The sequence below is a fragment of the Mastigoproctus giganteus genome, chromosome 9 (assembly GCF_048544385.1).
Source record: "Mastigoproctus giganteus isolate SK-2022 chromosome 9, ASM4854438v1, whole genome shotgun sequence".
In the NCBI taxonomy this organism is placed as follows: domain Eukaryota; kingdom Metazoa; phylum Arthropoda; class Arachnida; order Uropygi; family Thelyphonidae; genus Mastigoproctus; species Mastigoproctus giganteus.
In genome coordinates this window covers 126,052,763-126,066,754 of record NC_143583.1, presented here as the reverse complement: position 1 = coordinate 126,066,754, position 13,992 = coordinate 126,052,763, and the positions used below count along the sequence as shown (strand labels likewise).

At 42.5% G+C, this 13,992-nt stretch overlaps 1 protein-coding gene across 1 annotated transcript in view; it reads left to right on the top strand.

Annotated features, from left to right (window-relative positions):
• Positions 1-13,992, top strand: part of LOC150080705 (gonadotropin-releasing hormone receptor-like) — a 320,442-nt gene that overhangs the window by 235,232 nt on the left and 71,218 nt on the right. The window lies entirely within an intron of this gene.

Genomic DNA, 13,992 nt, shown 5'->3' with positions numbered 1-13,992 from the left:
ACAAACAACTCCCATATAACCAACCTTTCAACATAGAAGAATTACAGAAAGCTCTGTCTAAGTCTAGGAAAAGTGCAGCAGGACTTGATGGAGTTCACTATGAAATGATCCAACAACTTAATGAAAAATCTCTAAAGGCATTGCTTATGCTATACAATAGAATTTATATGGAAAACTACTATCCAAATTCCTGGCTTCACTCCCTTATAATTGCCTTACCAAAACCTGGCAAAGATCACACGATCCCTACAAATTATCGACCAATAGCGCTAACAAGTTGCCTTGGGAAAATCCTCGAAAAGATGGTGAACAATAGATTAACCTGGTTTCTGGAAACATATAACGTTCTTAACATAACTCAATACGGATTTCGTAAAAACAGATCATCTCTGGACCCCATGATAAAAGCAGAAGCAAATATCCGAAATGCTTTTCTAAGGAATGAGCATCTAATAATGATCAGTCTTGATATAGAAAAGGCCTTTGATACTACCTGGCGATACGGCATTCTTAAAGATCTCCACAATATCGGTTTGCGAGGAAACTTACCACTCTTTGTAAAAAATTTTCTGAAAGTTAGAACCTTCCAGGTAAAATACCAAAACAATCTGTCAAAAATATACACACAGGAAGAAGGTGTACCCCAAGGCTCAGTGCTGAGTGCAACCTTATTTGTCATCAAAATAAACTCCATTATTAAAGACCTGCCAAAAACAGTTGAAACATTCCTTTATGCTGATGATGTTACTATCTCGTGCCATTCACAAAACATGAACATGATAGAAAGACAATTACAAAGTGCAGTGAACAAAATAGAACTGTGGACTAAAAACAATGGCTACAGATTATCAGAACAAAAAACAATAGCTGTACACTTCTGCAGACAACGAAAAATGCATCTAGATCCAGAAATAAAACTAGAAAACCGGCTGATACCTCTAGCAAATAGTATACGTTTCCTTGGCCTGATTCTTGACAAAAAACCTAACTTTTTGGAACACATCAAATACCTCCGAACAACCTGTCAAAAAAAACTAAATATTCTCAGAGTTCTTTCTGCAATGAAGTGGGGAGCCGATCGGTTCACACTTCTTCACCTATACCATGCTATAATCAGATCAAGACTAGACTATGGAGCCCCTGTGTACAGTTCGTGTAGACCAAGTGTCATCAAATGGCTCGATTCCATACATAATAGTGCCTTACGAATCTCTTTAGGTGCATACAGAACATCACCAGTACAAAGCTTATATGCAGAGACTCATGAGCCCTCATTATATCTCCGGAGGCAAATGCTGCTATTAAACTATGCAATTAAAATCCGAAGTCTGCCTCACCATCCTACTTGGCAGTATCTTTTCAATCCACAGTGGGAAATCCTCTACAGCAATAAACCCACAGTAAATAAACCAGCCGGAATACGACTAAAAGAAACAATTTCAAAATGGGGCCTAAACTTTGAAAATGTACATGAGGATAACAGCATAAGTATTCCACCATGGCACACCCACACGCCAAACTGTGACACTTATTTTCAACAATGGGGAAAAAGCACTCTGGCAAATGTCAACATAAAACAGATGCATGCAGCCCACGCATCACAGTTCTCGGAATACCTTCATATATATACAGACGGCTCTAAAACAGACACCAAAGTTGGTGCTGCAGTGGTACTTCCACACACTGTTCTCTCACAACAACTTCCAAATCAATGCAGTAGTTATTCCGCTGAACTATTCGCCCTACAAATGGCCTTAAAATACATAGATTCTTCCCCTCTTCTAAAACATCTCATCTACACAGATTCATTGAGTGCAATACAAGCTCTCCAAAAAAGACAGACTCCATCACATCCCTTTCTCTATCAGATACAAGCTCACCTTGTGAAGCTTAAAAGCAAAATGAGGCAAGTAAAATTCTGTTGGATCCCAGGACATACAGGCATTGAAGGTAATGAAAGAGCTGATCAAGCAGCAAAGAATCCTATAAACGTAAACCAAAGGTTTTGCAAAGTTCCATATACCGATTACAGACCAATCATAAAACAGTTTCTCCACAATCAGTGGTCACAAATGTGGCAAAATGAATTAAACAATAAATTGTTTCAAATAAAACATGAGCTACAGCCATGGAAATCGAGTCTTCGCAAGAATCGGCATGAAGAAGTCATTATATCCAGATTACGCATTGGACATACACATCTTACGCACAATTATTTACTCACCAAAGCAAATCCTCCAGAATGCCCTCACTGTTCTTCTCAACTTACTGTAAAACATTTCCTTATAGAATGTCCACAATACCACATGGCGCGACAATCAGCCTTCCACCTCCCTATAACTTCCCAAGATTCTCTGACCTTATCACAAATCCTAGGCGATAACTCCAAAATTGAAAATATATTCACTTATTTAAAATTAATAGGATATTTTGACCAGATATAAATCATATTTAAGAAATATAAATGTCTTTGTCACTAAACATTAATAGATAGGCGCAATATGGCCAAAGTTGCTTTTGCGCCAAAAAAACCCAACAACAACCAACCAACCAACCCAACTATTTTCCTGTAGTATGTCCAATCTGTCAATCTGCTTTTGCTGGATCCCTGGCCATTCTGGCATTCCGGGAAATGAAAGTGCAGACTTTGCCGCTAAACATCCTCAACCCACTCTCTCACAACAACCTCAGATTCCATACACCGATTACAAACCTGTTATTCGTAAAGCATGTTACCACAACTGGTCACAGATATGGAAAAGGAAGACTAACAGCAAACTTTACCAAATAAAACAAGAACCAAAGCTGTGGCTCTCTTGCATCAGACCAAACAGACGTGAGGAAGTGGTGTTGGCAAGGCTAAGAATTGGACATACACATCATACCCATCTCCACTTGCTATTGGGAGAAATCCCACCTCAGTGTTCATCCTGTAACAGTCGGCTCACAGTCCGCCATTTTCTGCTTGATTGTCCCTTGCATTCAACCATCTGGTCAAACACTTTTCAATCAATTTCCAGGCTTAACGTATCACCTGATTTATCTCATATCCTAGAAAACAATGCAAATATTGAAGAACTTTTAACATACTTAAAATGTATTGGCCTATACAACAGCATATAATTTAACAACTATAAAGATTGGGTCATGCAATTAAACGATGAATAGACACAATTTGGCCTCAGATGCCCTTGTGTCTTTAAACCCAATAACAACAACAACAACAACAACAACAACCACCCTGGCATGCTCGTGTCCCTGCATGCGACTTGTCGCTTAGGAACTGGGGAATGTCGGACACTCCATCATGTGTCTACCTGGCCCCGAGTGCCAAGCGATAGTGTCCAAGCGATTTTCCTAAGTGATATATAGTGCTCTTTCTAAGTGATTTCGTTATATTTTCTTTCCAGTGCTTTTCTCAACCTTATTTCTTTATAAGTGGTTTTGTACTTAACAGATCCTAAGTAAAAACCCAGAAAGGAAAATTACCTTTCTTTTCCTAGTTTTTTTATTAATTTTCGCACTAACAAACTAACCTCTCCAACCGCTTGGCCACTAGGTGGCACCGCTCCTGCCTCCACGTGGCGGGGCTGGAAGTCTGGGAGAAGAAATCCACTCTCCCAGGGCTAAAAGGAGCAACGATGGACAAAAATAAACAGTCCACGTGTGGATCTTATGATTCAGAACTGGACAAACATAATCCAGATCATGACGACACAAATGTATCCCATGCGAAGAGACAAAAAAAAGAAGGAATGGAGAAGACCACTCCACTCTTTCTTATACTACACTCCTCCACAGACCAACCATTGAGTAAGCTGTCCCCATTTTTGATACAGAAATGTCTCGAAAATGTGGCTGGCCCTCCAAAAATGGTTCGGCGATTAAGATCCGGAGATTTATTGATCGAAATGACGGAACATAGACATGCTGAGAGGCTATTGAAAATATCTACTTTCGGTGGAATTCCCACGAAGGTTACCCCACATGCCACCTTAAACTCCTCTAAAGGGGTAATATCAGAGTGGGATCTATTAAACGTATCAGAGGATGAACTTGTGCATGAACTAAGAGATCAAAACGTGGTACAAGCCAAAAGAATTGTTATTAAAAGAGATGGAGAACCTGCTCCCACACGGACGGTGATTCTAACATTCGAAACACCAAATCTACCTACTTATATTAAAGCTGGTTATCTTAGATGCCAAGTAAGACCATACATTCCAAATCCAGTCCGGTGCTTTAAGTGCCAAAAATTCGGTCATTCCCAAGCTGTCTGCAGAAGTGTAGCCACTTGTGCTAACTGCGGATCAAAAGAGCATACACACACAAACTGTAACACTGAAGTGCAAATTTGTCCTAACTGCCATGGTAATCACTCTGCCTTCTCTAAGGAATGCCCTCAATGGAAAAGAGAAAAGAATATTCAAAAATATAAGATAGAGCAGAAAGTATCCTATCAAGAAGCTAAAAAACATTTTGCAGTACCTGCTAAGTCACCTACATATGCTTCAGTTACCCAACGGCTACGCTCAGTAGAAACTCAGACAGACTGCTCAGTCCCTCCAAATATCTCAATATCTGGTTGGGCTAAATCGCTCCTCTCCTCCTCAAAGGAAAAACCTACTCCTAAATATGCTACTCGAGAAGCAAATACTCCTGTAACAATACCTCCGGACAAGAAGCCTAATGAGAAACCAAATGAACGAGCCAAGACTCCTGAAAGAAGCAACACTACTAAATTTAAATCTGATACCATGGATATTGATGAAAAGATAGATGAAGATGACTCAATTCTTGAGATTCATCCAGAGGATGACATTGACACGGGTAGGCCAGTCTTCCCAAAAAAAGAAAAAGCAAAAGTAGACAAGCGCAAACAAAAAAATCCGCCGTAAGAAACCAAACCCTCCTTTTAAACCAAACAATGCAGACAGTGATTCAATGGAATTGTCGCGGATTTCGTGCTAATTTAGATGACCTCTACGATCTGCTAAGTCAATATAAGCCCGTCGCAGCATGCTTACAAGAAACAAACCTGACGAATGCAGTATCTATAACAGTTAAACGCTTCACCATGTATAGAAAAGATAGAAACTGCTCTAATGCATCACACGGAGGAGTAGCGCTGTTAGTAAACTCTTCAGTTCCCTCCAGACCTGTTCCCTTGCAAACACCGTTGGAGGCAGTTGCAGCCCGTATCACCATTGGCATAACGATTACATTAGTCTCATTGTATCTGTCACCAAACCATGCTTTCACCCTTGCTGATTTAGATGACCTAGTAGGACAAATACCCGCTCCTTTCTGTATTCTGGGTGACTGGAATGGCCATAACCCTCTATGGGGTACTCAACAACTTGACTGCAGAGGGAAAATAATTGAGAAATTCTTGGATAAACACAATCTAACTATTTTAAACACAGCTGATCACACATATGTTCATGTACCATCTGGCTCAAGCTCTGCCATTGACCTAACAGTATGTTCTCCAACAATATTTCCTCTCATAGACTGGACAGTTACTAACAACCCTCTTGGTAGTGATCACTTTCCAATCATCTGTAATTTCTGTACAAGTTCTCCTCCGATAAACAGAATTAGAACAATCTGGAAATTTGACAAGGCCAACTGGGCTAAATATCAAGAAATAGCTCATTTAGATTCCACTATCATTGCTACTGACAAGATAGATTCTGCAGTAAGCTATATCACAGAACGAATAATGACAGCCGCTGAATCCGCTATCCCAAAATCATCATTTAAAATCCGACTCCATCCAAAAATGTGGTGGAACGAAGCATGTAGCATTGCTAAAAGAGAAAGAAATAAGTCCTGGAATCAGTTTAGAAAACATCCAACCACAGCCAACCTCCTACAGTTTAAAAGAGCAAGGGCTAAGGCTCGTTATATAAGACGAACGAGTAAAAAAGAAGCATGGTCACGCTATGCTGCCACAATAAACAGATTCACAGATACTGCTACAGTCTGGAAAAAAATCAAACGTATCAATGGCAAATACCCACTTGTTACTTCCCCAATTCTATTTCTGAAAGGAAAGGAAATTTCTGAACCCGAAGAACTTGCTAATGCATTTGGCTCGTCTTTTGAATCACTCTCAGCTGTCTCCGCCTATGAACCAGCCTTTCAGTTGCTAAAACGTGATACAGAAAAGTATAAACTGAATTTTAATACCGCTCTCCAACATTCATACAATCTGCCGTTGACCATGACTGAATTGCTTAATGCGCTCACAAAAGTGAAAAACAGTGCTCCAGGCCCTGATGGAATTTATTACTCAATGATTTCCCATTTAAGTGAAAGATCATTAAGTGCTCTCTTACTACTCTATAATAGAATTTTCTTAGAGGAATATTACCCCACCAGCTGGTGCCATTCTTATGTGCTAGCCTTCCCGAAACCAGGAAAAGACCACACAGACCCAACAAACTATCGACCTATCTCCTTAACAAGTTGCTTGTGAAAAACAATGGAAAAAATACTTAACACCCGACTAACGTGGTATTTGGAGACTCAAAACATTCTGAGTCCAAGCCAGTATGGTTTTCGGAGAAGTAGATCGACGCTCGATCTCATTATCAAAGCAGAAGCAAATATTCGGAACGCCTTTCTAAGAAATGAGCACTTTGTTATGATATGCATTGACATCGAGAAAGCATTTGATACAACTTGGCGTTATGGGATTCTTCGGGACTTACATAAATCTGGTCTTCGGGGTCATCTCCCGAAATTCATTCAGAACTTCCTATCTAACAGATCCTTCCAAGTCCTCTATCACTCGTCACTTTCTAGCACGTATGTTCAAGAAGAGGGAGTTCCCCAGGGCTCAGTGCTGAGTGCAACACTTTTTGCTATCAGGATCGATTCTATAACTAATAGTATACCTAACACCGTTGATGCATACCTGTATGCTGATGACCTTGCCATCTCATGTCATTCTCAAAATATGCGACTTATTGAGAGACAGCTACAAGTCACCATTAATAGAATAGTCTCTTGGGCCAAAAACAATGGCTACAGAATTTCTAAACCGAAAACAACTGCAGTACACTTCTGTCGTAAACGTACATTGCATCCTGATCCAAACCTTCAGTTAGACTCCCATTGTATTACATTTCAAACAAGCACTCGTTTTCTTGGTATAATACTTGATAAAAAATTAAACTTCCTTGAACATATAAAATATATTCGTACCAGCTGTCTTAAGAAACTAAATATTCTTAGAGTAATCTCCTCTATGTCATGGGGTGCAGATCGGTACATGTTACTACATTTATACCGCTCATTAATTAGATCCCGCTTAGACTATGCATCTCCTGCATACGCCTCAGCCAGGCCAAGTGTACTGAAATGGCTCGATCCCATTCATCACAGTGCACTTCGAATAGCACTGGGTGCCTTTCGTACATCTCCCATTTTAAGTCTATATACGGAAGCCAATGAACCACCGCTAGACCTTCGGCGACAAATTCTTCTCCTAAATTATGCCGCAAAAATCAGCAGCTTTCCACATCACCCTATATGGCAATATCTCTTCAGACCAAAATAGGAAAACCTCTATCGTACTAAATCACGTCTCAACAAACCATCTGGCATTAGGCTTCAAGCTCTAAACACTAGCTGGGGACTCAACATGAATAACATAATGCAGGATACTAGCATGCAAATACAGCCATGGCAAATACCAACGATAGATATTGAAAAATACTATCAGAAATGGGGAAAGAATAATCTTCCAGATATTAACATCAGACAATTACATCTGGCCCACTCAATTCAGTATAGCAGTTACGTGCAGCTATATACAGATGGATCCAAGACTGCTAGTAAAGTTGGTACAGCTGTAGTCCTGCCAGATGCTATCATCGCCAAACAGCTCCCCTCAGAATGTAGTAATTATACAGCTGAGTTGTATGGTATTTTACTAGCCCTGGAGAAAATAAAAGAAGCCTCATATACTCAATCCATAATATATACCGATTCATTAAGTGCCGTGAATTGTATGCAATGTAAACGCCCCAACAGTCATCCTCTGGTACAACAAATCTGGACTCAGTTAATGGCAATTCATGCACGTGGTCACCGCATAATTTTTTGTTGGATTCCTCGACACTCTGGAATCCCAGGAAATGAACAGGCAGATTTAGCTGCCAAAAATGCTTCCAATCCTATTTCTTCCAATTTCAGGACACCTTATGTTGACTTTAAATCCATTATACACCAGACCTCTAAAGAACAGTGGAAACATATATGGGAAAAAGAAATAAATAATAAACTTTTTGAAATAAAGAAAGAACCCAAACAGTGGCGATCCAGTCTAAGGCAAAATAGAAAAGAAGAAACTGTACTAGCGCGACTGCGCATTGGTCACACATACCTCACTCACAGTTATTTATTGAGAAAGGAAGATGCCCCACAATGCAGTAACTGTTCATGTCCGCTCACTGTAAAGCATATCGTTATTGAATGCCCACTATATATAAGAGAACGAAAAACTGCTTTCTCCTTACTTTTCAAAAATTGCAATCAATTAACACTACGTAATGTTCTAGAAGATCGTCAAGATATGGATGACGTTTTTATTTTCCTAAAATTGATTGATAAATATCACCTTGTTTAAATTTTTATCAGAACCAGCCTCAGCAACAAAGATATACTAGTTAGAATTCAGTGCATTATAGCCACAGTTGCTGATGCACCAACAAAACAAATCAAACAACAACAACAATGTGTCTACCTGCAGCTTCATTCAACACACCGAACTGGATATTCCGACTTCGCGCCAGTCTACACAGACGGTTCGAAGTCAGAATCATATGTAGGATCTGCTGCTGTCTTTAGAGACAGCACTATATCAGAGCAGATTCCCTCTGAATGCAGCATATTTACTGCAGAGCTGCACGCTGTAGAGTTAGCCTTGGATCATATTAGTAAATGCCAATACCAACGGTTCATTTTATATTCCGACTCTCTTAGCATGTTACAGGCTTTAATATCTGTGAGGTATAATCCTCATTCAGTTCTGTCTAGCATTCAGCAGAAGATTCACGTTCTCCATGAACGCGAATATGACATCCGCTTCTGCTGGATTCCCAGCCACATTGGGATTAGGGGAAATGATTTGGCTGACGCTGCAGCCAAATCAGCAATTCCCAATAATAACCGCTGCCTGTTAGTCCCTTATACAGACCACAGGCAAATAATACACGAGAAGGTTCACTCCCAATGGCAGGATTCATGGAATAGACAGACTGCGAATAAATTATATCGTATAAAGCCTGTAATTGAACCGTGGCAGTCTAGTCTGCGCAGGAATCGTAAGGAGGAAGTTGTTCTAGCTCGTCTCCGCATAGGACATGGTCATCTTACACATTCTTTTCTGCTGAGGGCAGATGACTGTCCTATGTGCGAGAACTGTGGCACAGGTTTATCCATGAGACACATTTTAATTGATTGTCCAGATTTTAGAAATATCCGTTTTACCGCTTTTAGTCATCTTACTGAGCCATATACACTCAGTCAGATTTTATCCGACAATGACAATGTGTCTGCTGTTTTTAGCTTTTTAAAATCAATAAATATTTTTAATCGAATATAAAATATACACTTTTCCTTTATATATTTATTATACCTTTGGACATAGTGACCTAACTAATTAGGTCACTGAAAGTTGAAACTTTTTTATAAACGACATGGTCTTGGCGCATTATAGCCTTAGTAGCTAATGCGCCAATAAAACCAAACCAACCAACCAACCAACCTGGCGAAAGGCAATCGTTCTTGCCTTTCCTAAGCCAGGAGAGGATCCAAAATTCACCAACAATTATCGTCCTATTGCTCTGACTAGCTGTCTGTGCAAAATCCTGGAGAGAATGGTTAATTCCCGTTTCATATGGTACTTAGAATCAAACGACCTTCTCTCCAACATCCAGTGCGGCTTCCGAAGGAACCGGTCCACTTTGGACTATCTTATTAGACTGGAAACATCCATCCGGGATGCTTTCCTAAAACGCGAACACTTGGTGTCGGTGTTCTTTGACATGGGGAAAGCGTATGACACAACTTGGAGATCTGGCATCTTAAAAGATCTGCATAGCCTTGGCCTTAGGGGGCAACTCCCCATTTTTATTAAAAACTTTTTAGCCAATCGATCTTTCCAAGTTCGTGTGGGATCCTCACTCTCTCGTTCCTTCAGTCAAGAGGAGGGAGTACCACAAGGATCAGTATTAAGTGTCACGCTTTTTGCCATTAAAGTAAATTCCATCACAGAACAACTTCCTCCAACTGTAAACAGTGCCCTGTATGTTGATGACTTTAGCATATTTTGTCAGTCATGCAACATGAGAGTTATTGAAAGACAACCGCAGAAAGCTATTGATCGCCTCAACTCCTGGGCCCTTGCTAATGGCTTTAGGTTCTCGCCGGAGAAGACCCTTTGCGTACACTTTTGTCGTAAGCGTAATCTTCATCCTGAACCTGAATTAACGCTCGGACAAAATGGAATTCAAGTAGCAGCGGACACAAAATTCTTGGGATTCGAATTCGATAAAAAACTGACCTTTCTGGATCACATCCGTCAATATTCTGCGCTCTCTTTCCTCAACATCTTGGGGTGCGGATCAATGCACCCTACTACGCATCTATCGTGCACTTGTACGATCCAGACTAGATTACGGGTCCCTGGTATACAATTCGGCCAGAGACAGTGTACTTCGATGGCTGGATCCTGTCCATCGTCCGGCTCTCCGTATCGCTATTGGAGCATTTCGAACATCTCCTGTCCAGAGCTTATACGTCGAAGCAAACGAACCACCGTTATCACTTCGACCTAAGCAGTTGTCTCTAAAGTACGCCTTAAAACTGAAATCCCTGCCAGACCCCCCTCGACGTGGGCACCTGTACGTGGTGAGGGGACCTCCCAGTGACGCTGCTGGTTTTCCAGACTAGCATCACTGGGATCTAACGCCCATACCTTGGTTCCAGGGTTACATCGTTGGAATCCGGCGTGTGCAGCCGTGCGCCGCGACCCGTGGAAGCGGAAAGGGGGATCCTGGTGGTTGAGGGGCCCAGCTTCAATACACCACTTTGGCCCCTGCTTCGACGAGACGGGTGGTACCGGACCGGCTCGACTGGGATCAATCGGCGGGTGGTTTTATACTGCTAGGGTCAACTGCGTTCCAATACGTCTCCCTCCCTATGGTCCTGGGACGGGATAAAGATTTATTGGTAACGTGGGTATGGTGTTCTAAGCGAACTCGGCGTCCCATTCGTGTACGCAGTACCTGCTAGTTCACGAGTGGGCGCCCCCTCGTAGGGCTCCGTGGTGGGTGAGGTACTTAGGCATCAGACATTTTTTCTTTACTCTCATGAGTAATTTAAATCCTTCTTCTGGGGCCCCAACAAGGCCCCTACCTAACCGATCAGATGAGAATGACACCAATTCTGCCAAAAGAGCCAGAACTGAGGATAAACGACCATCTATTACACCGCTTTTCCTCATACTCCATTCTACCGGAGAGCAGTCAATTGGGAAGATGTCACCCTTCTTTATCCAGAAAGGATTAGAAGGGCTGGCAGGATCACCAAAATCTGTAAAACGGCTGCGTTCTGGCGATCTTTTAATCGAAGCTTCCAGTGCAAAGCAAGCAGAAAGAATCCTGAATGCGACATCCATAGGGGGAATACCAATCAGTGTAACACCCCACAAAACTTTGAACTCTTCACGAGGAGTCATTTCAGAGTGGGATCTTCTTCATGTCTCTGAGGAAGAGATCTGCTCTGAACTAAAAGACCAAGGAGTGACGGCTGTCAAGAGAATATCAATGCGGAAGGATGCGAATCTCGTCCCTACCCGAGTTCTCATCATAACATTTAACACCCCACGGCCTCCAAGTTCCATCAAGGCAGGCTATTTAAACTGCCCAGTGCGGCTTTACATCCCAAACCCCCCCTCAACGTGGGCACCTGTACGTGGTGAGGGGACCTCCCAGTGATGCTGCTGGTTTACCAGATTAGCATCACTGGGATCCAACGCCCATACCTTGGTTCCAGGGTTACACCATTGGAATCCGGCGTGTGCAGCCGTGCGCCGCGACCCGTGGAAGCGGAAAGGGGGATCCTGGTGGTTGAGGGGCCCAGCCTTAATACACCACTTTGGCCCCTGCTTCGACGAGACGGGTGGTCCCGGACCGGCTCGACTGGGATCAATCGGCGGGTGGTATTATACTGCTAGGGTCAACTGCGTTCCAATAAGTCTCCCTCCCTATGGTCCTGGGACGGGATAAAGACTTATTGGTAACGTGGGTATGGTGTTCTAAGCGAACTCGGCGTCCCACTCGTGTACGCAGTACCTGCTAGTTCACGAGTGGGCGCCCCCTCGTAGGGCTCCGTGGTGGGTGAGGTACTTAGGCATCAGACATTTTCTTTTTACTCCTATGAGTAATTTAAATCCCAATTCTTCTGGGGCCCCAACAAGGCCCCTACCTAATCGAGATCATGACGCAGATAACACCTCTGCAAAAAGAGCCAGAACTGAGGAAACACCACCACCATCAGTGACACCGCTTTTCCTCATTCTCCATTCAACCGGAGAGCAGTCCATTGGAAAGATGTCACCCTTCTTCATCCAGAAAGGATTAGAAGGGTTGGCAGGTTCACCAAAATCTGTAAAAAGACTGCGTTCTGGCGACCTTTTGGTCGAAGCTTCTACCACCAAGCAAGCGGAAAAAATCATAAAGGCTACATCCATAGGGGGAATACCTATCATCGTAACCCCTCACAAAACTCTAAATTCTTCACGTGGCGTCATATCAGAGTGGGACCTTCTTCATGTTTCTGAAGAAGAGATCTGCTCTGAATTAAAAGACCAAGGAGTGACAGCTGTCAAAAGAATATCGATGAGAAAGGATGGGAATCTCGTCCCTACCCGAGTTCTCATCCTAACGTTTAATACCCCACGGCCTCCAAGTTCCATAAAGGCAGGCTATCTAAACTGCCCAGTGAGGATTTATATCCCAAACCCACTGCGGTGCTTTAGATGCCAAAAATACGGCCACTCACAAACATCTTGTCGTGGTAATCCTGCCTGTGCTCGATGTGGTGTTAAAGACCACGAGAGCAAGGAATGTTCAGCTCCAAAACCTATCTGTGTCAATTGCCAAGAAGAGCATCCCGCCTACTCTAGAGCATGTCAGCGGTGGAAGGATGAAAAAGAGATCCAAAAGTTAAAAACAGAGCTGAATATCTCCTACCCAGAGGCCAGAAAACGTATCCAACCAGTAAATAGCGGGAAACCTTCATACGCCCAGAAGGTTTCTGCTAAGTGCACTATCGGGACACAAACTGAGATGACTATACCACCAAAAGAGTCATTCACCCCGATTGCACGCTATTTATTGAGTTCTCAAAAGCCCACCAAAAAAACACAGTCAGTTGCCACTCCTATATCCGTACCTCCTAGCGCTCCACCACTACCAAAACCAAGTGGTAAAGAGCCTGCAGTAAGAACAGAAACAATGGATGTAGAGAACAAGGAGGTACAGGATGAATCTGTCTTGGAACTCTTTGCGGAGGAAGAAATGGACACGGGACAGCGTCCATTCTTCCCCAAAAAAGATAAATCCAAGACTGACAAAAGTAAGCCCTCAGCACCTCGGAAGCCGCCTGATGGACCCACCAAGCCAAAGTAATGGCTAAATTCCTACAATGGAATTGTCGTGGATTCCGGCGAAATACTGATGACATCAAGGCCCTCCTGCAAAAGCACGAGCCAGTTTGCTTTTGCTTGCAGGAGACTTATCTAAAGGCAAATGATGATCCCACCCTGCATAACATCACAATCTTTCGTAAGGATAGAATTGCGGATGGTCCTGCTCATGGAGGAGTGGCTATCCTTGTGGGTAATCAGACCCCAGTTCAGCCCTTGCTAATTACAACCAGCATTGAGGCTGTTGCAATTCGCCTGACAGTGGG